The sequence below is a fragment of the Dipteris shenzhenensis genome, chromosome 7 (genome assembly GCF_047967505.1).
Source record: "Dipteris shenzhenensis isolate YYH24624 ecotype China chromosome 7, Dip_SZ_1.0, whole genome shotgun sequence".
Classification (NCBI taxonomy): domain Eukaryota; kingdom Viridiplantae; phylum Streptophyta; class Polypodiopsida; order Gleicheniales; family Dipteridaceae; genus Dipteris; species Dipteris shenzhenensis.
Window position 1 is genome coordinate 56057781 of NC_141602.1, and position 26673 is coordinate 56084453.

A 26673-nucleotide genomic window follows, 5' to 3' on the forward strand; every position below is an offset into this window, starting at 1 on the left:
AAAATAACAATAAAAAGGATGTACAATTTCTACCCATGTGGTAGCCTCTCTTCATCCCCCTAATTGTTCCTATAGGGCACAATCTACACCCATATGCTATAGGTATCCAACCTAACTGTACTCCTTAGTTGGGGGATAATGGGGCCTTTGTACCCTATTCAATTAATTGCAATATTTCTTACAAAACAATGGTCTTCTCCAAGCAAAATCTAACAAGTCAGATGAAGTCGATGCGGTGATGAGGGACATACTATAGTAGCAAAGCTCAGATGGAGCGCCTACGCTAAGAGTCTAATTCATTGCGGCAAAGAGGTGATTTTGCAGAAGAATATTTTTGGTTTGATGCGGGTACTATCATGTAAAGATAAGGCAAGAACGACATTGATGCACTACTTGAGGATTCTTCAAATGTGTGGCATCCCATGGTTCTTGTATGGGAACATTTTCACTTATGCACTTATATGTTCTCTACCTCGGCTATGCCTAAAATGATTGTTCTCCTTTGCACATGCACATAAGGTGTTTGACTTCTACTCATGCACATTGTGGATTCACACAGTCCACCGTGAGTGCCATTCTATGGGGGGTGTTACCAAATGGTATGTACATGTGGTGCCACAGGGTATGAGTGTCTCACAAAGGGGTATGTATCTTTCTATCTGCATGGGTTTTCAGAAATGCAAGTAACAACGGTTATCATTCATGCTTCTCTCATGTCTCTCTCTCTTGTAGTTTTGAGGATCGTAACAAGCTTTTCACCCTATTGAGGCCTTTGGCCCTAGCACATCTTCTCTTATGGAACCCAATGGGGACTCCATGTCATGCCATATTGGAAGCACGGCCCTTCTTCAGTTGGCATAAATGATGTACCCTGTTATGGGTCAACTTGCAAAGTAGGTCTCATTGTGTTTAAGAGGCTAGGCAAATACCCACCTCCACTCTGGTCTTGTTGGGGTCCAAGAGTCATTGTGGGTGCTTGTTCCTTTTGCATTTTCTCAGATGTAGGAGGGTGTAAAATCCCTAGATATTCGTGTTCCTCGGCAAATGGGTTCACTAGTTTTTTGCCTTTTGATAGGCCAAGCCTAGACTCAAGTCTAGTAGTCGAAGGTGTGGAAGTGTGTGGTTCTAAATTATTAGATTTTGATGCCATTTTGGCCACAGTGTTAGATAGATTCCCCATGTTGCTATCCATGCTCACAGAATCCTCAAACTTGAATAGCTCCCTTGGAATTGATTGTTGAGCTTCTTGACCTGAAGAATGCAAAGCTAGGTATGTAGGTTGACAAGATAGTATTTGAGGCATTATCCTCAAGCCCAAGGTTAGCCTCTAGGACTGTTCTTGATCTTAAGTGCATGTGTTGAGTGGCACATTTGAGGTCCAAAATCTAGGTCAATTTTGGTTTGATGCAGGCCCAAGGGGCAGCAAGCAGGGTGCGAGGGCAATGTCCTAGATTTTTTTTTTTTTTTAATGGGGTTTGTTTCAATGCAATTTGCATGCAAATTTCATCATTTTTTGGAACTTGGGGTGCCAAGTTTCACGTGCTGAATTACACTTATCTGCACGCATGTTGAATTAAGACTTATCTTGAAGGGCACTAAATTAATCCTTCTCTCTTCGGGAATTGAATTAAGACTTATCCCCACGAGCACTGAAATAAGCCTTATCTCTATGGCCATAGACTTATGCCTTATCTTTGTAGGTGCTAAAATTAAGCCTTGTCTTCGCATTGCTGAATTAAGCCTTATCTTCGTGGGTGCTGAACTAAGCCTTATCTCTAGTGGCATTGAACTAGGCCTTTCCACATGCATTGAATTAAGCCGGCCCATTGAATTAAGACGTGTCTCCATAGGCATGGAATTAAGCCTTAGCTCCACAAGTATTGAATTCCACAAGTATTGAATTAATGCTAAATCCATGAGGATGATAAGCTATCACATTAAATATTATATCTAGTAGTAGGTGGTTTTAAGGCTATTTAAGTGCACCCAATTAAATCTAGTGGGATGTTGAATAGATGCTAACTCCATGCATGTCTTCCTGCATAGTTTATTGACTCAAGGTTGGATTTTTTCTTTTATAATGTGGTTTTAATGCAAGTTCTTTTTGGCCCCGTGAGTGCTACAATGCCTACTCTACCTAATTAAATAAATGAATAACAAAAAACAACAACTTTTATACATATTTTGGTGATTTTTCACTTTCCCAAAAAATTGCCTACTCTACCATATTTTGAAAATAATCAAAAAACTCAATTCTATAAGTAAATTTTCTAGTTGTTTATTACTAGCACAAGCTTAGCAATTATATTGCCTTCTTCCTCCTATGATTTCAGCTAGTTTTACCAACTAAAACCCTCAAAAATCCAAGAAACAAGCCCACTAACTCCTTCTAAATATAAACCAGCCACCTTATGTTAAGGGGTGAACCACCAACCTCTTAATGTTTCATGGAGACTTCAAGGTGCCACTAAAGAAGATGTCATCTTCACTTGACCCTCATTTGCGAGATTACATTTCAAAATGCCATCTACAATGTCACATCTATAGCTCTTGGATCACATCTCATGAGCTTTCCACAAGAAAAGAACATAAGAAAGAGAGAGGAGAGGGAGGATCATGATCATGGTCACTTTGGGAAGGGCATGTAGGCATTGAAGAAAAATGAGGGAATAGATACACTAACAATGAACCTCCTTTTGCCCAATGTAGGTGAAAACCTTCATCCCACATCCATGATGATGAATGATTCTTTCATGCAAGCATGCACAATCTCAACTTTATGCACATGAGCCTACGTCTCTTACCAAAACATGACCTAAGATCCTAGGCTACACAAATACCACAATGACAATGACACCAATATATCTGTAGATGATAAAAAGCCTTGGAACCTTTTAAATGGCATAGAGAAGTAGCAATATTTTGGTAGCATTGCTGGGAAGAATAGTGTCTTAAGTTAAAGTAAATATGCATAAGCATGCATGATGAGAACAAACTTCAAGAAAACTATTATTGTCATACCACTCAAGGCCTAGGAGAGCTAAAATATTTCCAACTATAGCTCAAAACAATACTCCCTAGCTGAAATTTTTGGCTATAAGCTTAAGAATTTTGATGTTTATGAAAAGACAGCCACTGAAAGAACAAATTAGGCTATAAGATGGGTATCAATGTGTAGAGGCTTAAATTTTAAACATTTCTCCTTTTATAGAAAAGTAATCTGGCATAGCCATCCAAAGTAGCTGACAATGAAAGTTTAAGTTGTAAATTCCCCTAACCCCTATCCAAAAAAAGAAGCCCAAATTATTATACTTATCCAAATGTGGACAATTGGTAGGGTGCATAAGTGCTAACTGCCACCTCCTTATAAAAATGGTCCCACCCCCCTCATTCCTTTTCTTCCACATCTAGCCTCCTTCCTCATCCAAATTCTCAAGTGCCATGCAAGAACCTCCTCCCTCTACATTGAACAACACCTTACTCCCATCCTCACCAGTCGAGCTATACATAGATCCCTTCTAATTGCAATGACCTAGCCATTCACCCACTGTCCATTGTCTTCCTCAACCATCCTAAATATTTACATATTTTTTTGGAAAAGTGTGAATTTTTATTTTGAAGTCTCATTTTGGAAAAGTGTTTGAAGTCTCATTTTGAAGGGAAAATCAACAAAACCTACTAGAATTCCTTGTAGTCTTCACCAAGAGAAGACGGCATTTATATAGAAATTTTAAGGATTATTGGGCAATTTTGTCCAAGTATCACTCGAAAAGAAACATTTCATCAAAAAATTAGCATTGTTAAAAAAGGACATCATCGATTGGAGAATTTCAACATCATGGCAAATTGAGATAATGGAATCTTCATTAGTACATACCATGAGCTCATGTTAAGCATAATTCAAGTAATTTGGTGGAACTAAACAATAGTACAAGGAACTCATACAAGTCAATCAAATATTAAATTGAAACTTCAAGAATTTTGATGATCCATTGTGAATAAAATTGACAAGCAGAGTTCCTTCTTGTCCCTATTCCAATCTAACTTGCTCTCATGAGCAAGCTTCATCTTGCCCTCCCTCATCGTATCTTGGATCTTTGATCGACAATGTTTCAGTACATTGCCATGCATTCAAGCATGTACCTATTATCAAACTCATGATCTAGTAATACTAGGAACTCTCTATGGAGTGTATCTAAGACATAGATTTTCTTCTACAAAATTTGGTGTGGCCATTTATCTAATATATCTTTCTCAAAGACTACGCACATAAGCTGCCTCATGCAATCTATGACTATTATCCCTTTGTTATTGTTGATGGTCTACAATGAGTCATCAACATAATATGATGGAGTTACCTCTAACCAAGAGGGTGTACTGAATGGACATGTCATGCCAGAGAAAGCGGTGGTAGAGTAAGTGGTGGCAGATGTCAAAATCTAAAAAGCACAGCATCGGTATTTTTGTCGATATAGGCATCGATATATATTGATGCCGCATCATTCAAGTCATTCGGACTCTCAGCCTCGACATTGTTCCAAAACTTATGTATGTATATTAGTAGCTCCCATTTTTCTTACTTTTCTCAGGCCTGTGAGGATCTCATATGTTCCATCCATTCCCTTGGTGGTACCAATGTGTTCCTCGTCCGAAACTTACCCAACTCCAGTAAGCCTATCCCTGATAACACCATGGACTCCGATCCTATAGTCAGAGCCACCCTGCTCCCGACTTCTCGTTTGTGTCACCCTCTAACAAGCCTGCAAGGTCTTGCTATCCAATGATTAAGGGAAACTAGATATACTGTCGTCCAATGTGGTGTAGTGTCAAACATCATTTGAATGTCTCTGAATTTGAATGCCCATCATCACCACATGTCTAGATGATCGTTAGCGAGAAAATACCTAAAGGGAGACCCGCCCCATTGTTTAAGAGTTCACCACCATTTGTAAAAAAATCAATCTAGCTACAGGCATCTCTTGCTCACTTGCATCTGGGTGCTAAGTTGTACACTCCACAGGGACTACAAATTATGATGTTTCTTTCTGTTTATGTCTTGGTGCACTGAGTTTATCACTTGTTCCATTCTCTATTTTGCTTTTAAACTTTTTTTAACTTCCATTGTTGCTTATGCATTCTGATACGGCTTGTAGTTTGGCCCTGGCTCGGACCTTGTGACTCATCTTACCACCTAGCTTAATCATGATTCCCAACATGTGTAGCAATACCCCACTTAAACATTCCTTATAGTACTATGAGTAATGAACCCATGCACTATTGCAGCATTATATCAACCAACTTTCCTTTTCCCTATCCCATTACCCTCCTTGGCTCTCGATGGTGGTCTCCTCAAAGGCCTTAGTAATGTTTTATTATCTCTATTTCTAAATCTTCACTAGTTTATTGAAAAGTACTTGAACAGTAATGGTTTGTGTTGAGGCACTTAGTGATCTCCTCACATGACATTCTAGTCCACCTTAGGATGATAGGGGTAGATTGGTTTCTCCAAACTAGCCTGGACTCACTCAAAGTAGCTTGGCTCACTCATTAACTTGTCTTGAAGAATTATAAAAACAACTACATAAAATTCTCTTGTGATGACATCACTAAGCACATCTCAAGCACATCAACCTAGGCTATTACTTGTTGAGTACTTCTCATTTAGAAAAATAAGCTAGTTTTATTTTAATGTTTTTTAGGGTTTTTTCTTATCGCCTATTGTCAATAGAAACTTAGAGGATGACATGCAAAAAAAGGCTCTTAAAATCAAATGCCAAGGAAAAGTGATCTCTGAATCTAGGGAAGACAAGAGCTCAACTTGGATTCTCATAAAATATGTGTTGTCATCATAGGATAGAGTACTTGAGAGATCAAGCCTAAGAAGATGTTTTTAATAAAGTTGGTGTTAGAGTAATTTTCTTTAAAATTAGAAAACAAAAGTACTGTGATAGCATTCTTTAACTAGTTTTCTTAGGCTGGAGCTTTCAAATACTATGTCTTGTGACTATACACCCACTACATCAGAATGCAAGTTGATTTCCTTGCCTTCACTAGATTTGGATGTCAATTTTGCTAGCCATTTATTTTTAAACACTTTTTTATGTATCTCCTCCTCCAAGCTAGGCTTCAATATCAACTACATAAAGAAATTCAAACCAAAATATTTTGCCCTCATTTTGTCCTACCTAAATGTCTTGGCACTATCTCAGCCTAACATTGTATTTCACAAAAATGTTGATTTGCTAGATTTTGATATGTATTAATTTGGTTACTAACTTGCAAAAGAGTCTTTGGAATCACTTGCACACTTAGATCTCTATCTCATAGCAATGTTTTTCCATGGACATATTTAGTCGAAAATGTATATGAGTTAGCAGTTCGTCTTATTCCCACTTCATGGGACCTCTTGCATAAAATGTTGGCATTAGCCAACAACAGGCCATCACTTCAAAGAAATATATAGATTTTGTAGTCACCTCATTGTAAAATGGCATGTACTCACCGTTGGGAATCCTCCCATCAGGGGGCTTTGTCATTCAAAGGTTTGGAGGGGGTTTTAAAGCTCTCCATCTCATTGGATAGTCGCACTACTTGGTTGGTGATAGCTCTATGATTGGTCCATGCATTGAACTCAATAATTATTGTCTAGTTGATGTAGTGAAGCCTACATGCATGACTCTTAGCAGTTCAAGGCAATTTGTAATTGCATGACACCACGAACTAGATGCTTCTATTTCATGGTCAAGGCAACATCTACTCTCTTTCTCTTTCAGGCCGTGAGCCTGTGCTTTGATATATAGTTTGTGAAGGACTCATGAGAGTTGGTATGTAGTTGTTGTAGGTTTGTAGATAGTATAGCATGCTCTAGAAGTCTGTAGTTGTGTCAAGGTCCTAAGATCTTTTTGTAAGCTAGCGACAAGCTCAACAGAGATAAGCTTCCCTCTGTCCATGCTCTAAATCATAGGCTTGTGTTGCCATAATAGAATGAGACGTTAAACTCATATTTGTTGCATCTCTTCTTCAATATCTTGGATTTTGTGGTTTTTATTTACAACATATTACTAAGGTTAATCGAGCTGCATTATACATTTCAAACTATCTTTTAAATTATGGAGATCGTGATATTTGAAGCTTTTAGTGATATGAAACTTTAGCAATATGAAGCTTTGAAGCTTTTATGCTCAAGAAAGAAATGTCATTTAATAGCCTATCCCATTAAAAATTCAGAGTAATGGTTGACATGGACCACCATGCTAGTCTACATGGGCTACCATGGCATGAGTTACCAATAGTGGTTTGGCATGCCCACTAGTATGCAAGATCCGGTAGACTAAAAAGTGGTGTCCAAGACATTTCTTTTATAAGTGCTTTCAGAATAAAGACAGAAAATTTATGATACTTTTTGGGATCCTCTTTCTTAAAAAGCACCAACATTTGGTTTTATGATTATTTTAATCATGACACTTGGTTAAAAGTGGACATATCTTGATGTGCTTTAAAGAGGAAGAGTGTGTACCACCCTACACCCACCATGATTATTAATGAGGGCCACTGGTGTGTTTTTAATGTGGGCCACTAGTTCATGTTGTTGGTTTGAGCATGCAGAATGCCATGTCTACTCCAACAAGAACAACATTATCCATGGCAATGAAGGCTTAAATAATGCTACGTGGTGGCATCAGACCATTGAGCTAGTATATGTGTTCTATTCTAGTATGTCCCATGTCTAAAAGTTGTAGCCCAATTCAGTGAGCACAATTCCTAATGATTCTTTTAAGTACAATTAGATGGCTACCGCTGGTAAAATAATGGGTCCCCCTCCAATGTGAACAATCATTATGCCAATGTAAAACCATGAGATAAGCGCTTGAGCCCTTCTTACTTTAAAATCTCACCCACTAGCACGATGGGTGCTCATCAAGGCATGTCCCCAAAATAGTTTGATTTCTAGCAACAAGTAAACCAATAATACCAATCTTCAGGCAATAATGATGGACAATGTCTAGCGATAGTATGAGTTCTAAGGGCATAAAGGATATTATAAAAGATAATGCAAAGCGATAGTGATACCAAAAATGGGTGAGAGAAAAAGAGGAATTACTACGGATCGTACAATTGAAGATTGATGTGAAACCTAACAATCAAAGTATGTGGATTCAATAGGAATATGAAAGGTATGGCTTGATTCTAAGTTTGTGATTGTGCCAAAAATGAGAATTGATTCTACATGAATATGTGGGAGACCAATGCAATTGAAAGCTCAAAGGTTTGGAAGTAAAGTTTGAAATTGCACTTGTATTATTTCAAGTAAATGAAATGGATCCCATTGGGCATTATTAAAGCATGTGATATATACAATGAAGGGAGACATGAAAATCTTTCTAAATCTTTCTATACAAATTCAATGTATGTAAAAAGGATTCATAAGCTTACATGAAACTAAACACAGAAACTAGGTTTCTAATATGATTGTTATGCTTAAAAAGAATGGCAAGCTCCATGCTGAAAATCATAAGTAGACAAGAGCTTTATTTTATATTCCTTGTAGAGATCAAAGCTAAAATGTGTGTGTGCTATGACCAAGTGGAGATGAATGAAATCGCTACCAATTTGAAATGTTGATGGCCCTATATATATGCACACAACTCATGCCATTTATATATCCTTGCAGAAAATAAACGATTTGAGAGATATAGCGAAGTCATATAGATGGACAAATTCACCACCCAAATAGAGGGCTCATATACAAAGCGATGATATTAAACACTTGTACATAATTTAATATATTCGATGATATTTGAACAATGATATTTGAACACTTGTACATACTTTAAAAATATATTCGTGAACAATTTTGATAAATTTCTTAACGAATTCATGGCAACACACATGTATGTGTTCATTATAAGATAGAAGAGCATTTGGATGGGTACAAAGGTCGCTATATCAAGAAGCACATTGCTAATGCCTTTCTAAAGAGACTTCTAAATGCATATTTTCCATGAAGGTACATATGCCAAATTTTCAATTAATTTTGTATCAAGTTACTATAATGTTTTTTGGGCTAATTGGGTTGTCGTTTGCCATCCAAATATATATATACTTTAAAATCTTGTTTAAGTATGTACGTACTAGGATGTGATCCCCTTGGAACACCAAAGTTTCCTATCCCCATTAAGGAAGTCTTTCGAATAAAAAATGTCGATTTTGAGGTGCATGAGTCAACTGTTATAGGCGCTAGCCACGGATTATTTGTGCATGATTTCATTAAGAGAGGGACTACTATTCTCCATTACGGAGGTGACAAATATGTGTATCAAGATTGGAAAGAATTATGTAAGGTTAGACCAAGGCTAAAGAAGTAATCTATCCAAGAGGACCCTTATGTTTCTATGGAGGATATGTTGTACATTGTTGGCGATGTTCGGCATGGCAATGTGGCCGGGTTTATCAGAAGCTATAGAAATACAAATTCAAAGCCAAATGTTTGTTATGTATTTTCCCCTTATTTACCACCTTGGTCCATCTCCAGGAGGAGAGAAAATGTTGCAGAATATGGATACATTTGTGTTGAAACTGTTGAAACCATAGACAATGGAGGAGCTACTTGCGATCTATGATTTTTTATACATGATATGTACTCATTTGAACATTCAATACTAGCCAAATCATTTTTTTCTTTAAGTTACAAGTTGTGGACTTTGGGTCTTAACTTTTCTATATGACTTTTGTTAGCACTGCCCCGTTAGGGGTAGAGCTCTAGCTACTACAAACTTTTTATTTTTGATGCCCTTTGAAAGCGGAGCAACAGCAGTTATACTCAGCCTCTTGGGGGCAGTGCTCTAGGCATGTGTGCCTCTTGTTTATATAATGTGTCAACATAGTTAAGGCAATCATGGATGATTAGTTTCGTTAAGAAGTGAAACTTTTATATTGGTGTCAAAAGATTGTATGCCCTAATAAAATTAAACATTTGAAACATTCGCCAAGATTTGAAACTTTTATGAGAAAAATTTTAAAGTTTCGCCAGGATTTACATCTTTTACTTCAAAATTCAAAAGAAAAAATATAAAAATCTACTATGTTCTATCAACTTAAAAAAATAGCTTGATAAACTTTCGCTAGGATTTTATATTAATATATAAGTATAGCCTCGATAAAAACATCATTGAAGGCAATGATACATAGTTCATATTAACACTATGTGAATATTAAACGCTTTGCCATTGCCTCATCTCATTACATCAACTATAATCCTGCATACTTGCACTTAGTCTAAGGCTTCTTGGAATATGAACACCATTGAGGGTGATGACACGACGGAAGATTCACATGAATAGGTATGGTTAAGGTAAGAGATACTAAGGTGTTTATGAACACCACTAAGGTTCATGAGATGATTCTAACTCCTTAAATTCTATTCATTTGGCTTGTGTTTATAGACTAAACAAATATATATCTACTACCATTCTCCTTGGCATAGAATTATCGAGGAATGGCAGTGGTTGGATTCTTCCCATTAAGTATATACTTTGACACAATACATCTTTATTAGGATAGTTCATATTTTGATTAGGATGTAGGCTTTCTTTATTAGGATAGTTCATTTTTTGCATAATTAGGATGTAAGAGCTATGATTAAAGGTGTTTATGAACACCACAAAGGTTCATGAGATGATGCTCACTCCATAGATTCCAAGCTGTTTTAAAGACCATGACTTCAGAACCATTCTCCATGTAAACAATTATGGAGGAATTTGCTTCTCCCCATAAATACTACAAAGTGAGAATTTAATGATTGTTTTCCAATGAAATGTTCAAGTTTTTTAGCACAATATTGCATGATTTGTGTTACAATGCAATTATCAAGGGAGAGCATAGTTAAAATTTCATGATTTTGTGAATGATAATGTAGTTGCTTTCTCCTATTTCTCTAATTTTTCATGGAGGAAGGCTATAATTTACCAAAATATTGTCAAGCTGGGAATTGGGATTTTCTCAAATGATCTAATCTTAGTTAGACTAACTCTGTTAACTAACTACAATTAGACGAATTATGCTAACTAACTACAATTAGACTAACTATGCTAGCTAACTACAATCAGACTAACCTACAATACTACTAACCTAACCTAACCTAACCTAACCCAACTAACTAACCTAACCTAGGTTAGTTCTTAGGTTAGTTTAGGTTTAGGGTTTTTTTTCACCGAAAAAAATGGGGAGGGGGGGCTGTGAGGGGTAGCTAACTACAATTAGACTAACCTAGAGTACTACTAACCTAACCTAACCTAACCTAACCCAACTAACTAACCTAACCTAGGTTAGTTCTTAGGTTAGTTTCGGTGTAGGGTTTTTTTTCACCAAAAAAAGGGGGGGGAGGGGGGGGCTGTGAGGGGGTGGCGGCTAGAGGGGGCTATGAGGGGAGGGGGTGGCGGCTGGAGGGGGCTGTGAGGGGAGGGGAGGTGGGAGTCGATGGGGTGGGGAGGATGGGAGGTAAAAGGGGGTGTGAGGGGAGGAGAGAAGAAGAGAGGGCGGTGGTGAAGAGGGCAGGCACGGAGGGCGAAGGGAGTTGGAGCGACAAGAGAAGATGGTCCGAGTGGGACAGGCGTGTAGGAGGGCGCTAGGAGATGAGTGGCTCGGATGGGACAGGTGCGTCGTCGTGGGCGACTGGTTACACCGCCGCTTTGCATGCGGGCTCCTTAGATTAGATAGGGAGAGGAGGGCGGCCGGCGAGGGAGAGAGGAGGGGGGGGAACACATGGGGGAAAAAAGAGAGAGAAGAAGGGAGGAGGGCGAGGAGGAGGAGGGGGGAGGAGGAGAGGGAGAGGATGGGTTGCAAGGTTGGAGGAGAGGGGAGAAGGAGTTGCAAGGTTAGGACATGCTTTTGGACATGGAGTGCAAGGAAGCATAGACACTTGAGACAAATGTTTGGAATACCAAAGTAAAACTCAACACAATGCCCCAAAGAGTGTGGGCTTCGTTCCATTATGAGGTATTTATACAAGTTGGAGAGCTTCTCTCTCTGCATGTAGGAATTGTAAGACATTCTCTCTCTACATGTAGAAGTTGCATATAGAAGTTGCATGTAGGAGTTGCATGTTGCATGTAGAACTCATATGTAAAACATGCATATAGGAATCGCATGTAGGACTTGCATGTAGAACTTGCATGTAGAAGTTGCAAGTAAAACTTACATGTAGAACATGCATGTAGGAGTTGCATGTTGAGGATTCCTAAGAGAGATTATTCCTAGTCTTATGCAAGTATAAGCGGATCTTTGCTGCTACTCTACACACATTCTGTACTACCTAAGTCGATGTTGGCAGAGAGACAACAATTTCCTATAAGCATGCTCAAAGCTATTGTATTTCCTATAAAATTTCTATGTGAGCTCCTATATCTCCTTGAGATGCTGTTCGTTTTACATTTGCAAGGTAACTTGTCTCTTATGTATTATATTTTGTTTGTTGATGCTGAGTTGATTCTAGTTATTGCTAAACTTTTGAGCCTATTGTTCCATCTTTTTGTAGCTCTCTACTCTTACCTACTTAGTAAGCTATTTCTCCACAAAAGAATTCAAAAGACCAAGGGTATTATGTCCTTGATCCAGCGGTTAACCAGAGAACCACAGAGCTGACTACGGTCAAAGAGTGTTGACTTCGGTCAACGAGACTTGGCATGCGCCAAGAGGGTTAACCACGGTTAACCAAGATTTGCCAACTTCGATAGGAGAGACTTGGCTATAATTAAGGCGCCTCGACCCTTGGTCAAAGCTCCTTAATTATGATCAAGAGTGTTGACTCCGGTCAACCAAAGAATAAATATATATTTTTATATTTCTTTAGGTGTGCACATGTCTTCAGTGGGGACGCCCACCGTGACTAGAACTAGTCCACAGTGTGTTATTTGCATGCAAAGTGCTAACAATTAATGGGTGCCATGGTGGTGCGCTTTATTTAATTGTTGCAGGTACTAGGAAGAGTTATTTTCCTAAGCGCTAGGGGAGCCTAACAAGCATCCAGGAGGCGGTTCGTGTGACCAAGTGCTTTATAGACTCCAGAGTGGCTCTTAGTGGCATGTAGTCTAGATTTTAGACAAGTGGCATGTTGCCAATTTGAAATGAGCTTGAAGCTCTTGTAAGGATTCATTCACGTTTTGGATTTTTATCAACAGCTCTATGCTGAACTCTTGTAACAGATTCTCTCTTCAAGAAATAAAATACCTTGGGGCGGGTCCAGCCCGACATGTTGTCCTGGGCCCTAGTGTCTCTGTTGAGAGAGGGAGAGAGGGAGAGCAAATGAGAGTGTCTCTACTGTCTTTCAAGAGCGAGAGGTTTTACATTTACGAGAGCTAGTATTGCATTCTAACTCCACGTCGGCCCACATCTCAATGTCAGACACCTTCACTATGACTTCTAGGTCGGCATATCTCACCTCAGTAACACATGAAGATTTCACCAAGGACAGATTACCATATTAGCTTTGGCTTTTGTGTCACCCTCTGAATCTGCGTCAAACTCCTCCTTGTTATTGAGATCTGCCTTTTTTTTTCTTCAATCCTTCGCAAAATGGACTAGTGTGTCATAATAGAAACCCTTCTTCTACTTCCTTTTCTTGGAAGTGTCATCATCATCAAAGTCATCCATCTTGGACTTGCCACCATAAGGCTTGCCCTTCCCTTTGCCAGCAACGCCTTGTCATCTTTGTCGTTGTTGTAGAGCATCTCCCTAGCTTCTTCCCGGAGCAGTAATTGACCCAACTTCTCAAAAGTCAGAGGTTTGGTCCTCTGACCTGCTATCACAGTCGTAACAAAGCTTTTGAATCTCCGAGGTAGCCTCCTTAGTACCATCAAGGCCAAATGGCAAGAGTCCACCTTCTGACCAACCAATGCTAGTTGATCCCTCACCACCTTGACCTTCGTCAAGTGGTCATGTATCGAATCTCCTTCATCCATATCCAAGTTGTAGAGCTGATGCTGAAGAAGCAAGAACCGAGATGTATTATCTGTCTTGTACAAATCCTTCAGAATGGCCCGTGCCTCTTCTAATGTGTCGGTCATCTAGATGTGAGGGAGCACAGAGTCTACCGTACCCCCTATGATCAATGCCAGGGCGTGGGCATCTCTATCTTCCAAAGCATCAAGCTCCTCTCCATCTACTGGTATGAGTATCTCCCCCTTGTTGTCCACCATATCCTCTGGCTTCACCTCTACTCCTGTTGTCAATTTTCAAGCCACTAAATGACTCCAGATGTTTGCCTTCCAGATAGGGTAATTTGTCCCATCCAATTTCCCAGACTCTGCAAAGTTAGGGATGGTGAAAGAAAGAAATCTGGGGGAGGAGGAAGGGAGAGAAGGGGCTGAAGAGCCTTCTGAAATCGACATCTTTACTGCTAAACCACACAGCGAAGTCGCACAAACTCAACCTTCTGTCGATCAAAACTCCGTACGCACCTGACTCGCCTCTGCTCACTTTCTCATTTTCCGAGCCACTAAATGAGTCCGGATCTTTGCCTTCCAGATAGGGTAATTTGTCCCATCCAATTTCCTAGACTCTGCAACGTTAGGGATGGTGAAAGAAAGAAATCTGGGGGAGAAGGAAGGGAGAGAATGGGCTGAAGAGGCTTCTGAAATCGACATCTTTGCTGCTAAACCACACAGCAAAGTCAATCAAACTCAACCTTCTATACACCAGAAGTCTGTACGCACCTGACTGAACCTAAGTCGCCCTCCTCCTCGCAAGGGCACTGTCCTCCAGTCGTGGAAGTCGATTCCCAAGAGCTTCCGAATCAGGGTCGTCCTTCAGCAAGGTCCTTGTCTTCAGGCTCCCATACTTGTGAGCCTCCTACTTGGGCTCTGATACCATGTTAGAAATCGACCAACAGAGGATACACACAGCAGAAGATTGATAGACTAGCCCAGGATTCCACACACTGTGTGTGGGGAGTGGAATCACAAACTTCTTAAACTTATGTGCATCAAATAGATGTGCAGACACATCAATAGACAATAAACCAGCCAGATATAGAAGCTACCAAAAGAATATATATTTCCGTCCAAGGCTATGGACACAATACAAAGTCCCACCAGAGTGTGGTCCTTTGATCTTACCACAAGGTACCTTTGCTATCTACCGGATATCTCTAGAACACTGAGCCCGCGTGCTCCCTGATAAGTGTATGTAGACACTGTCCAGATCCTACTACGTTAGTGCATGTGTACAAACTAGGGCAGCCTGCCAAGCTAGGTCTGCAGCTTCAAGGTTATCTCCTTCACCTCCGGTGATGAGGCTTAAGGAAGGTCTCTTTGGCTGCTCCAAACTGCTGGCCATGTGCTGCTCCAAGTGGTGAGATATGAGGGCACAAAGGCCCTCCTTTTATAGGCCCTGGAGGACTGGCAAACCTACCAACCCAGCAGGCCCAAAATGGCCGACCTGCTCGTCGGTCAACCTGCCCCCTCTGGCCCATTAAATGCGTCCCTTCTGGGGCTCAAAACAAGGGCTCCTTGGACCAACAAAACTAGGGCAGATGCCCTCCTATATATGCAAGGTCCAGCCCCCCTTTTCCCTGCCATTTTCTAGGCATGGTAGGCTGGCTTGAACCAGCCCTACCAGCCCTATACGTGGCCAACCAGGCTGCTGGTAGCCCCCGCCAAGTTTCGCCACATACAGGGCCTGCTCCAGGTCGTTTTCCTGCCCACACCCACTGCCACGTGGCTCGCCATACAAGCACCTGGCTCCTGGTATATCTTCGCCATGCTGCAGCTCAAGATTCACCTCTTGCCAGGCCAGATTCAGGGATCGTTGCCCTCGCCATCTTTCCCACTGAAGGTCACCATCTGATGCAGCCATGATGGTCCCTCCTGGTACATCTCTCTTCTCTCTTTGATTCTTGCCCACATGGCAGCCATGATGCTGCCCATGTGGCCATCTCTCAGACACCAGGTTCACCCCCCTCATGCTCTCCTCATATGGGGGCTTACAGATGTGGAGGTGACCTTTCCAACACCCCTTCTCACCAACACATCTAGGCCCCTCAGTACAAGAACTATGCACTTTGATCACCAGGGTTTGGAGCAGACCTTACAGCATAGATTAGGCAACCCTTGGATCAACACAGGGGAACCTTGGGGCTCAGCAAGACATGATGTACGCATACTGCAAACAGTCATAAGATTTTAGAGGAAGAGAGCAAATACTCTATTCACAGGGGAAAATGTTGCAACCTGATACAGTGTGACCTCTTTGGTGTTTTATGGTTCATACTAGCATGTATGCAAGTCTTCCCTTGCCAGTAGAAAAAGTATGGCACCAGCATACGTAGGGAAGGTAATCCATGTCTCTATGCTTGTTAGGCTGTTATCAGACTCCTAAGAATGATACTGAGCTTGTGGAGAAAAACCAAGCTAACTTTTTGCTGTGAATAACTTTTGGTAGTAGGCAAACTTAGTCCCTTATTTGGAAATGACTAAGCCAAAGTTGTCCTGTTCCTCAATCTCCAAAGATATGGAACAGGCTGCCCTAGAATGACATACAGGCCACCCATCTGGGTAACTGACTCACTGACCCGAGGATATGTTATACCGACCCTTAGGTCAGCTGGCCAACACGAAGTATGCCAGCTTCAGGGAATTGGCTGGTCAGCAATCCAGCCTAGCCACCGGCCTAAATCTAGGCCATGCTAAACCCCATTAATGGACACAGATGGCCTTTCAAACCACGTCTAAATGGACCCTTCAAAATAGCGCTATCTCGGGGAATAATCTAACCTGATGCACATTTCTGGTTAATATCATCTGAGAGCCTTAAGGTGGGGCAGTTAGAACTTACCTAGGACACGGTGGAACATTGACTTCTAAGAAAATGCAATTTCCTGAACTCATCACCTTCATTTAGATTCTTGACCAGAAATAGTGACCATATTTAAAAACAATTCCCTGCCTTCGTATGTCACCGGGCATGTGGTGCACAGAGCACAACCCTCCCAAATATTCCATCCAGGTTTTATCAATCCAGATGAGAGAGAGAGAAGCACTTCATAAGAGATACTCCAATCCAAATATGTGTAATCCTCCTCATGTCTTCTTCAGCACAACCAATGCACTAAGAGTGAATTAGTTCATCAATTTGATGAGATAAGATATATGAATGGCATTCACACTCCACCAAGCAGTGGTAGCTGATGGTCATGCAAATACACAATATATACATACGTTACAAAGTAAATATCACCAGTAATCCCCACATGAACAGACACCATTGTTGAACTGATGGAAGCGCTTAGCATCCCTCACAATAAGTATTCGTTTAACAAGTTTGGAGATGAATTTGATGGCAGAGTGGCAGTCAGGACAAACCCGAAGATTCTTTATGATCTGGAGTGGGGTTCCAGGGGGCGTGGATATGAGCCCAAAAGCTATGGCCAACTTCTCACTATGATAGCAAAGCAAGTGCTCTTTGAGCTCGTCTTCCACATCATGCAGCAGAGACTTTGTATCAGACACATACCCTGCCTCATTCATCTGCCTCCTTAACCTCTCCAACTCTGCATATATTTCCTCTGCCTGTGGGTGCAACTTGTCTCTCACAACAAACTCATGGACAGTATTATTGATCTCAATTAAGCTGCGTCCAGGCTGCTTCTTCACACCATTAAGCATCATCGCTTCTCTAACTTTGGCCACCTCATCCCACCGGCCTTCTGCAGCATAGATGTTTGATAGCAGTACATAAGGTGATGGAGACTTGGGTTTGAGCTCAATAACATGCTCTGCAATACGTTTCCCCCGCCTTATATCACCATGGACTTGGCAGGCACCAAGCAAGGTCTCCCATATTACAACATTAGCTTGAAAAGGGATTTTCCAAATAAAATCTTCAGCCTCTTCCAATAGTCCAGCACGCCCAAAAAGGTCGATCATGCAGCCATAATGCTGCATTGATGGCGTAATGACATAATCTTTACTCATGGAAACAAAATACCAAAGCCCCTCATCCACCAGGCCTGCACGGCTGCACAAAGAGAGAATGCTTACAAACGTTATCTCATCTGGCTTCACTCCAAGTTGCTGCATTTCTGAAAAAAGTTGAAAGGCCTCCTTGCCATGCCCATGCTGTGCATAGGCTGTGATCATGGCATTCCATGAGACCACATCCTGACAATCCATTTCATCAAACACGGTTTGCGCATTAGTAAGACTCCCGCACTTGCCATACATGGTAACGAGAGCTGTACCAACTATAGAATCAAATACCAATCCACAATCAATAACATGAGCATGGATCATTTTGCCTTGTGCTAGGGCTGCCACACTAGAACATGCACTGAGAACAGTGGCAAATGTCACATTGTCTGGTCTCAACCCTTCAGAGTGCAAAGCAAGGAACAGTCCCATGGCATGCCCAGCATGTCCATGCTGGGTGTAGGCTGCTATCATGGCATTCCATGAAACCACATTCCGTAGATACAATTTTTCAAACACCCTCCTGGCATCCTCAAGAGACTCAGACTTGCCATACATGTGAATAAGAGAAGTCCCAACAACAACGTCTGACTCATAACCCTTATCAATAATGCCAGCATGTATAAACTTACCCTGTTCAAGGGTAGCCGAACAGGAGCATGCACCCACAGCGCTCAGGAATGTAACCTTATCGGGTTTCATCCCCTCCTGCTGCATCTTTTGAAAGAGCTGGAAGACGTGCGTGTAATGTCCACTATGGGCATATGATTCAATCATGGCATTCCAAGAGACCACATTCCGTTTATGCAATCTGTCGAACACTTTGCGTGCATCCTCAACACTCCCACACTTGCCATACATGTGGACAAGGGCGGTCCCTACCAAAACATCGGACTCATATCCAGCATCTATCACATCAGCATGGATGAGTTTTCCATGTGGTAAAAATTTATCACTGGAACAAGCACCAAGAATACTGATAAAGGTTATGTTGTTCGGTTTCACCCCATCCAGGTGCATTTGTTTGAACAATAGCAGGGCTTTTAGGCCATTCTTGTGTTCAACATAGGCTCCCATCATAATCGTCCACGTGAAGACGTTGCGTCGATGCATTTCATCGAACACAGAACTTGCTGTTTCAATCGCCCCGCACTTGGCATACATCTCAATAAGGTTGTTCCCTAAAAATGTGTCTTGCTCGAGCCCCCTCCTGGTAATGTACTCATGAACTCGTGTGCCCTCTGAAAGAGCTTTGGAAATACCACAGCATCGTAACAAAGAAGCATATGTGGCAGAGTCCGTCTGAATTGTATGCTCGAGTCGATCCACAGCGTTGCGAAGGTCACTCTCTGTGTCAACAGAGATTACTGGCGCTGCTCCCGGAAGGTTCGTGAGCAACGGTTTCTGTTGATGCCAACCCACTTCGTGTAAGTGGTGAATGTTTTGAAGCCGGTCAAAACTGTGCGTATCAACGGCTGTTCTGGGTATTTCCAGAGGGGGTAGTGAAGTGATAAGATGACTGCACACAGGTTGGAAGAGCATGATCATTCCACAGATGCGCTCCGAAGAGGAGAGATGGGCGTTTTTGGGAGGAGATTGCCGTGAGGAGCAACCCGCCGGCAGCCTCCCGTTTTCCGGCAGTCCCCGACCAACGGCGTAAAGGGCTGAGATCAGATCTCAGGCGTCCGATCTGTGCCACTCATGCGTTTGTTCCCTATACCGTTGTTGGCTTCATCAGGTCCTCGGTCGGCTGAGATCAGATCCCAGGCGTCCTATCTATGGCACTTGGAATCTGCCCGCACCCGTTGGTTTTGTTTCCTGGCTTCATTACCGTAAAGGTCCCCGGTCGTCTGAGATTAGATCCTAGGCGTCCGATCTGTGACACTCAGAATCTGCCCGCATGCGATTTACTGCCACCACCCTCATGATTTTGGACACGCTCCAACTTTTTTAGTCCGCCCTCCAATCAGGCATTTCGTCGCGGGAATTGGCTTGCCACTTGGCTACTGGTCACTCGCCACATTCCAGGCTGTCTCTTGCTCGGAATGCCCTCCCCTGTCACAGCTCAAAGGAGGTTATTGCTTAATGGAGACTAGGTTGTGCCACTCTTGGCGAAAGCACGTACATCTACTTTTTTTTGCAAGAAGATCTCAGGTAACGTGTATTTTACACATGTCCGGACTTTGCAGCAACTTCTACCCATTTGATTGGACTAGCATGAGAAGGTAGAAAGGCAATTCACACATGACCCCATGTTGCAACAGGAAATGGTGTTCAAGTGAACGTGTATTCCACACATTCGAGCAACTTCCACCCAATGTTTGATTGGATTCCAAGTGGAAGACATTCCAGAATCAAGCAACATCACACACTTGATGGTCATTACTAGATCTAAACACATGGATACAACACAACGATAAGGAGACAAGAAGCACTTGATAAATTGGTAAACCAAACTCTGATCAAAATCGGAGTCAAAGGAAAATTTTGAAAATTTTTTACGAATAAAAATAAACACTTAATTCTGATCATCTTCAAGTAAGGTTTGGCAAAGACTTGAACTTTCAACCAATCTTTACCCAAAGCTCAATTGAATATGTCACTTGAACAAAATTTCGTACCACTTTTTACCAATGTCTGGTGGTCTTCCAAATAAATTCTTTTAGGCTTTACCCAAAGCTCAATTGAATATGTCACTTGATCAAATTCTCAACTGAGTACCAACTTTTTACTATCAATTTATCACCAAATTGATTGCAAAAGGAAGAAGATCAATAAAACTTGAAGACCCTATAGATCTATCACTCTCAAGTGGAAGATGTGGACTACAAAGTCCCAACTATTAGTGTCCACTATAGTGATCAAAATATCAAGGGTGTTCTTCTCGATGGTAGATCAGATGTCAACATTCGTCCTCAATCTCTCTATTTAAAACTTAAGTTATTTGGCATAGAACTTGCACCATTTCATGTTAAAATGGCAGATCAGAGAAGAGGAATCATTTGAGGACTGCGGATCTCAGTTGCAGGTCTGTCCTATCCAATTAATTATGTCATACTACAACTTCAAGAGGGAGACAATGCATTCACAATGCTTCTTGGAAGACCTTGATTTAGAACAACAAATATAAATTAGAATTGGGGTAGAGAAAGAGTCAAAATCCAAAAAAGCTAAAAAGAAGGAAACATCAAATGATTTCTACATGTTTGCTAAATTCTCTAAAACTTTTAAATAAAGAAGGGATAAACATGATTGTTGAAGTAGAAGAAGAAAAAGAAGACAATTTTTTGAAAAGCAATCACTCTCTATTCTATTTTCGAAATTGATATGGAGCAAATACTTCAACAGTACCAAAAAACGCCTAATGATGAAGCAATAGCTAAAATGAAATGCAAAAAATCAGCAAATATGTTAGTATCTAATGCAAAGAAAAGATTAAAAGAGATTGAAATGATAGAGCAGATATTCAATCAAAGATCTTCCATTTAAGAAGTACCCTTGCAAACACATGAAATTTCCAGAGTCAAAGAAGATGAACGCAAAACTTGAATCTAGATTTAGAATAATGACAAAATCAGCATCCACATAGAAGGTGAGTTCAAAGATCATCTAAAATATTTGTTGCTTGAGTATAAAGACATATTTGCATGGCATGACACAAATATGAAGGGAGTTCACCCTGAATTTTATCAACACAAGATTAGTATGAAAGAAGATGCCATTTTGATTGTGCAACAAAAATGCTAGATGCAATAGTAGGTCATAAGATATATAGCTTCCTTGATGGATTCGGCAAATATAATGATATTTTGATGGCACCTGAAGATAGAAACATAAGAACATTCATAACTAAATGGGGAGTGTTTGCCAGCAATGTCATGACATTTGGTCTCAAGAATGCACCACCACCATTTTAGAAATGGGTTCAGCAGGTATTCACTCCATTCTTAACTGGTTTTTTAGAGTGTTCTTAGATGACTTCAATATATTTGGTATGAAATGAGTACATCTCAACCACCTCAAACTCTGTTTTGACAAATGTTGTATGGCAAGGCTCAGTTTAAATCCGAATAAATGTGCATCTGGGGTAAAGAGAGAAGGCTTACTAGGCCACATAATTTCAAAAGAAGGTTTGACTATGAAGCCATTCAGAACTCCCCAGCACCCAAAAATCTCAAACAACTTGGAGAATTCATTGGTAAAATAAAATGCATAACAAATTATTAAGATATTTATCCCATATATGTTAACCTTTGACAAGTTTGACTCAAAAAAATGTACCTATTTATCCCATGTATGTCAACCTCTGAGAAGTTTGGCTCAGAAAGATATACCCTATTTTTGGATAGAAAAACAATAAGAATCTTTTTCTTTATTAGGAAAGATGTTGATTGTAGCACCAATTCTTCATTCCTTGAACTGAGAGTTACCATTTAACGTCTTTGTCGAGCATCCACCATAACAATCAGAGCATTTCTAATGCAAAGCCATACAAATAATTAGTATAGACCAGTGTATTATGCAAGTCAGATGATGGAACATAGCAAAATAGAACTATTCAAGACAAAAGAAAAGCCTTGGGAATGCTATATTCGTTGATCAAATTCAGATTTGGCAACAAAGTCATTTTTCATGTGATCATCAGGCACTCATTCATTTGATGGGCAAACAACGCATATCTGGAAGATTGGCTAGATGGATTAAGAACTTGATTATTTAGTAATCCACACTCCAAGTAGACAACTTGCAATTGCAAATTATTTAAGAAGAGTGCAATCAAGAGAAGCACCTAAAGGCATATATGATCAGCTACCTAATACAACACTATTTCAGATTCATCCACGCAAGTCACACAACTGGTATGATCAAATGCTCTTTCCATATCTCTCTTGCCTTTTCTCCCCATCTAAAACAAATCGTGCCAAAAAATAAATTTCTTAGATGGGGTGGACATCTGAAATGAAGAGAGAAAAAATTTTCATCCCATTTGGCATATCTCCCCAATGAACTACGTTGGAGGAGGAAAAAATACGCAAAACATCTCTCTCTCTCTCTCTCTCTCTCTATAGCTAGAGAGAGAGAGAGAGAGGAAGGGGGGGGGGGGCGGGCAATGATGCACATAAAGACAATTGAAGATCAAGTGGGGTCTATGGGCAAAACAGAAAAGAATGAAGTGATACATACCATCAAATAGGACCTAAGGGTGTCCCAACCCACAATGACAACATATGCAAGGAGGGAGAGTGTACGGTGTCCTCATTGCATGGCCAACCATATAGCAACTCATAGCAAATTCAAACTTTGTCCAAGAAGGCATCGACCACCAAGGCTATGGTGCCCAATCTATAATGTTCATAGATGTGAGCATGTGTCATTATAACATGAGGTTTACTCAATCATGGCCTCAACAATATCAACAAGCATTGATTCTTGCATAAAGGCTGCTAACATTCGCATAGAATGTACATATGCCAAGAATGAATACCGGTCCTATGAGGGGACAAGTTCCACAGTATTAAAGACATCCTAACCCTCTATAATACCCATGAGGCACAAAACTATGCTCTAGTTAAAGTTCCAATACAGCGGATCCAGTAAAGTAATATAGCTACAATATGAATTCGACCCAAAATATTTGATGTACTACATGGAAGAAGAGAAATACCTAGTCCTCATGTATGACAACAAAGTCATACCAACTACATATGAAGAGCATTTGAAACACCCTTTACAAGTGTTTCAAATATGGAGAAAATTACAAGATAGCCAAATGCTTGTAGAAGTTTGGGTCATTGGGATGGTGGTCATCTTACATCCATGTACACGTTATGGGAAAATTGAGGCCTCAACAGGGCTTAGTAAGGAATGGATAATATGCAAGCGCACAAAGTTTCAAGGCACGCCCTCCGCATAAGAGGCCCCTCCACTTTGTACAATCTCTTATTTTTGTCATCTTGTTATGGACATGGAAATACTAGATTTCTTGATTGTTGCAATCATTTGGTCCATGCTCAAACAATGGCTATGCAAAACAAGCGACTTGTGTAGATCCAACGAAAAACACTTGACCTTGGAGTGAGAGGGGTTGCAAGAGCCAATCATGAACATAGATGGGAGGAAAAGGTATTTGGAAAGATTTATGCATCCTTTAGGTAGTTATGCAGCAAAGCTCATCCCAGAAATGGTTTCCATGTTTGATAAAAACTATTGGGATAAAAAAATGTTAGATGACAAATTGTAAAGGGAATCCCTAATTGATGCTCCTAGAGAAGATGTTTTATGAGTGGAATCGTTCTTGTAATTTTGGTAAGTCACTAGAGAAAAATTACCTAATGTTTGGGAAGAATTGTTGGAAAAGGGCCACACAGACCCTAGGGTAAACATAGGCATGATCAATCTCATTCCAAAAGGGTGTTAAAAGGAGGAGCTAAGCAACTAGAGGTAAATACATCTCTCTCTCTCTCTCTCTCTCTCTCTCTCCACACATTCCGGACTTGGTTGGGCCCGAGTGATCTTCTATTGAAGCTGGGCTTCTATAGAGATCACTTCTTACATATCGCAGCAGAGGGTTTCATTGATCCACTAGGATACACGCAAATTCACCTATCCCACTCACTAAGGATCTCTCTTGGGCAGTTCCGAGTCTCTTCTCACAGACTTGGTATCGAGAGCGACAAAGCAGAGCGGTTACCCAAGGAGAGGCGCATATGCACACTGTGTGACATGCAGGAGGTTGAGACAGAGGAACATTTCATATTCAAATGTCATGTTTACTATGAGATCCGAGAGCGTTTCTATTACCTCTTCAGAGATAGTTATGGGGTTTTGGCCCGTTTCCTCTCCTACCCAGACCGGCGATGTTTGGCTAGTTTCATTCATGAGATGCTCAAACACTGCGATAGGATACTTGGAGCACGGAGACAGGAGCAAACTTCTCCCTCGACTGATACCTCTCAAAGCTCTATCACAGAGTTCTTTCAGCCAGATCACATAGACCCCCACGAGGCGAGACCTCGACATGACCGTGACCTATAGCTTGTGACCCGACAGCTCAGACAAATCATACTTAGGGACGTCCCCTCCTTGTTTAGGATCGGAGCCCGACCGAAATGGCCCTAGTTAGACGCAGAGTTACAACCAGGAGACGTACCAGGATTGCACCCTTGGGAGGGCAACAACGCTCTATTGCTGACCTCATGCCTCCACCTCCACAACCTCATCCATCATGATGTCCTGCTGCTACTGATGATGATGATGATGGTTATGATGATGTCAACGATTATGCTGAGATTGATTGATATATACAGTCAAGATATGACTATGGTTGTACTTAGGATTTAGTACTGCCATTTTGCATTTTTTGCACTGCATTGGTGTGGATACTCGTTTAGTAGCTCCACTGCCACAACTCATTGTATCAGGTTTTTCACAGTCTCATAAACCCATTGGTCTCCCGAAAACTTTAATAAACTTAATTTTCTCTCTCTCTCTCTCTCTCTCTCTTTCTCTCTATGCGTGGAGAGGAGCAAGAAGGTAAGTATAATTTCACATTGGCCTTGGAACCAATGTGCGGTCCACTTGGGACTATCTCCTCCTCAATGACTTGAGCCCTCAAGGTAGCATTAGAGCCGATGATGCCTCCTATGCTCTGTCGTAGACCTAAACTACTCTCCTTCCAAACCTTTGACAAAGTACACTTGCTCAAAAGTGACCATACAAGCTTCCGATCATTGAAGGCCTTGTTACCGCCCATCATCTCCATGAGTTGGACACTTACGTGCATGGATTTTATGGCTACGCATATCAACAAAGCCGCAGTACTTGATCTTATGTCAAGAGTTTTAGAGAACCCTTGTTGGGTAGTTAGTGGATATTCTGATGCTTCAAGGGCATGTGTTCTCAATCTCATATATCCACTGATGGAGTTCCCTTCTTCTAAGAAAGAGCCTTTACCCCAGCCCTAGAAGGTTTTGACCACGATGAGCTCATAGTGGGATGGGTTTAAGGATTGGGGATGCCAAGATTGGATTTTGGATGTTTGTGCACTTGCATGCCGTCTTTTGGCACCAACTTACAAACCTCTAGAGCAAGTAGGGGTAGCAAGGTGATAGGATGATATAGTAGTACCTCTACACCATGGGCCCCATGTCAACAAGGAAGCTACATCAGTTGAGAGATGAAGGGATCCATCTTGAAGATTACCTCCTACCCAGGCAACAAAGGAAACCCCACACATGCTAGCAACTCAAAATGAGATATGGACCTAGATCCCCACTATGGTCAACCCAAGTGTTATGGCGTCGCTAGAGGTCCCAATCACGCATGAGGAGCTATAGGAAGCCCTCAAGACTCTTCTAGTGCAGAAATGCCAAAGTGAAGACGCCTTCTTCGCACTGTTCTTCGAGTGCTTTTGGAAGCACATTAGCATTGCTTTGTATTTGACTTTTCCAGAGAGCTTCAACTTAAGACTGCTCCCTCAATCACTTGCCTGGTTTGGATTTACTTGATCTCGAAAGAAAGGGACCATGCCAACATTCGCCAATGGTGCTCTATCACATTACATAATATTGCCTACAAGATCCTAGCCAAGGTTTGCCTACAAGATCCTAGCCAAGGCCTTGAGCACCCACCTCCCCGACATCATCCATGATACCCAAACGGGTTCATTTAGGAGAAAAGAATTATGGACAACATCTTCACCTTTTGGGATGCC

The 26673-nt window shown here is 41.0% G+C and overlaps 1 pseudogene; it reads right to left on the reverse strand.

Annotated features, from left to right (window-relative positions):
* Window positions 1–17225: 17225 nt before the first annotated feature.
* LOC147900537 (putative pentatricopeptide repeat-containing protein At3g13770, mitochondrial pseudogene) lies at window positions 17226–19591 on the reverse strand (annotated as a pseudogene).
* Window positions 19592–26673: the final 7082 nt, after the last annotated feature.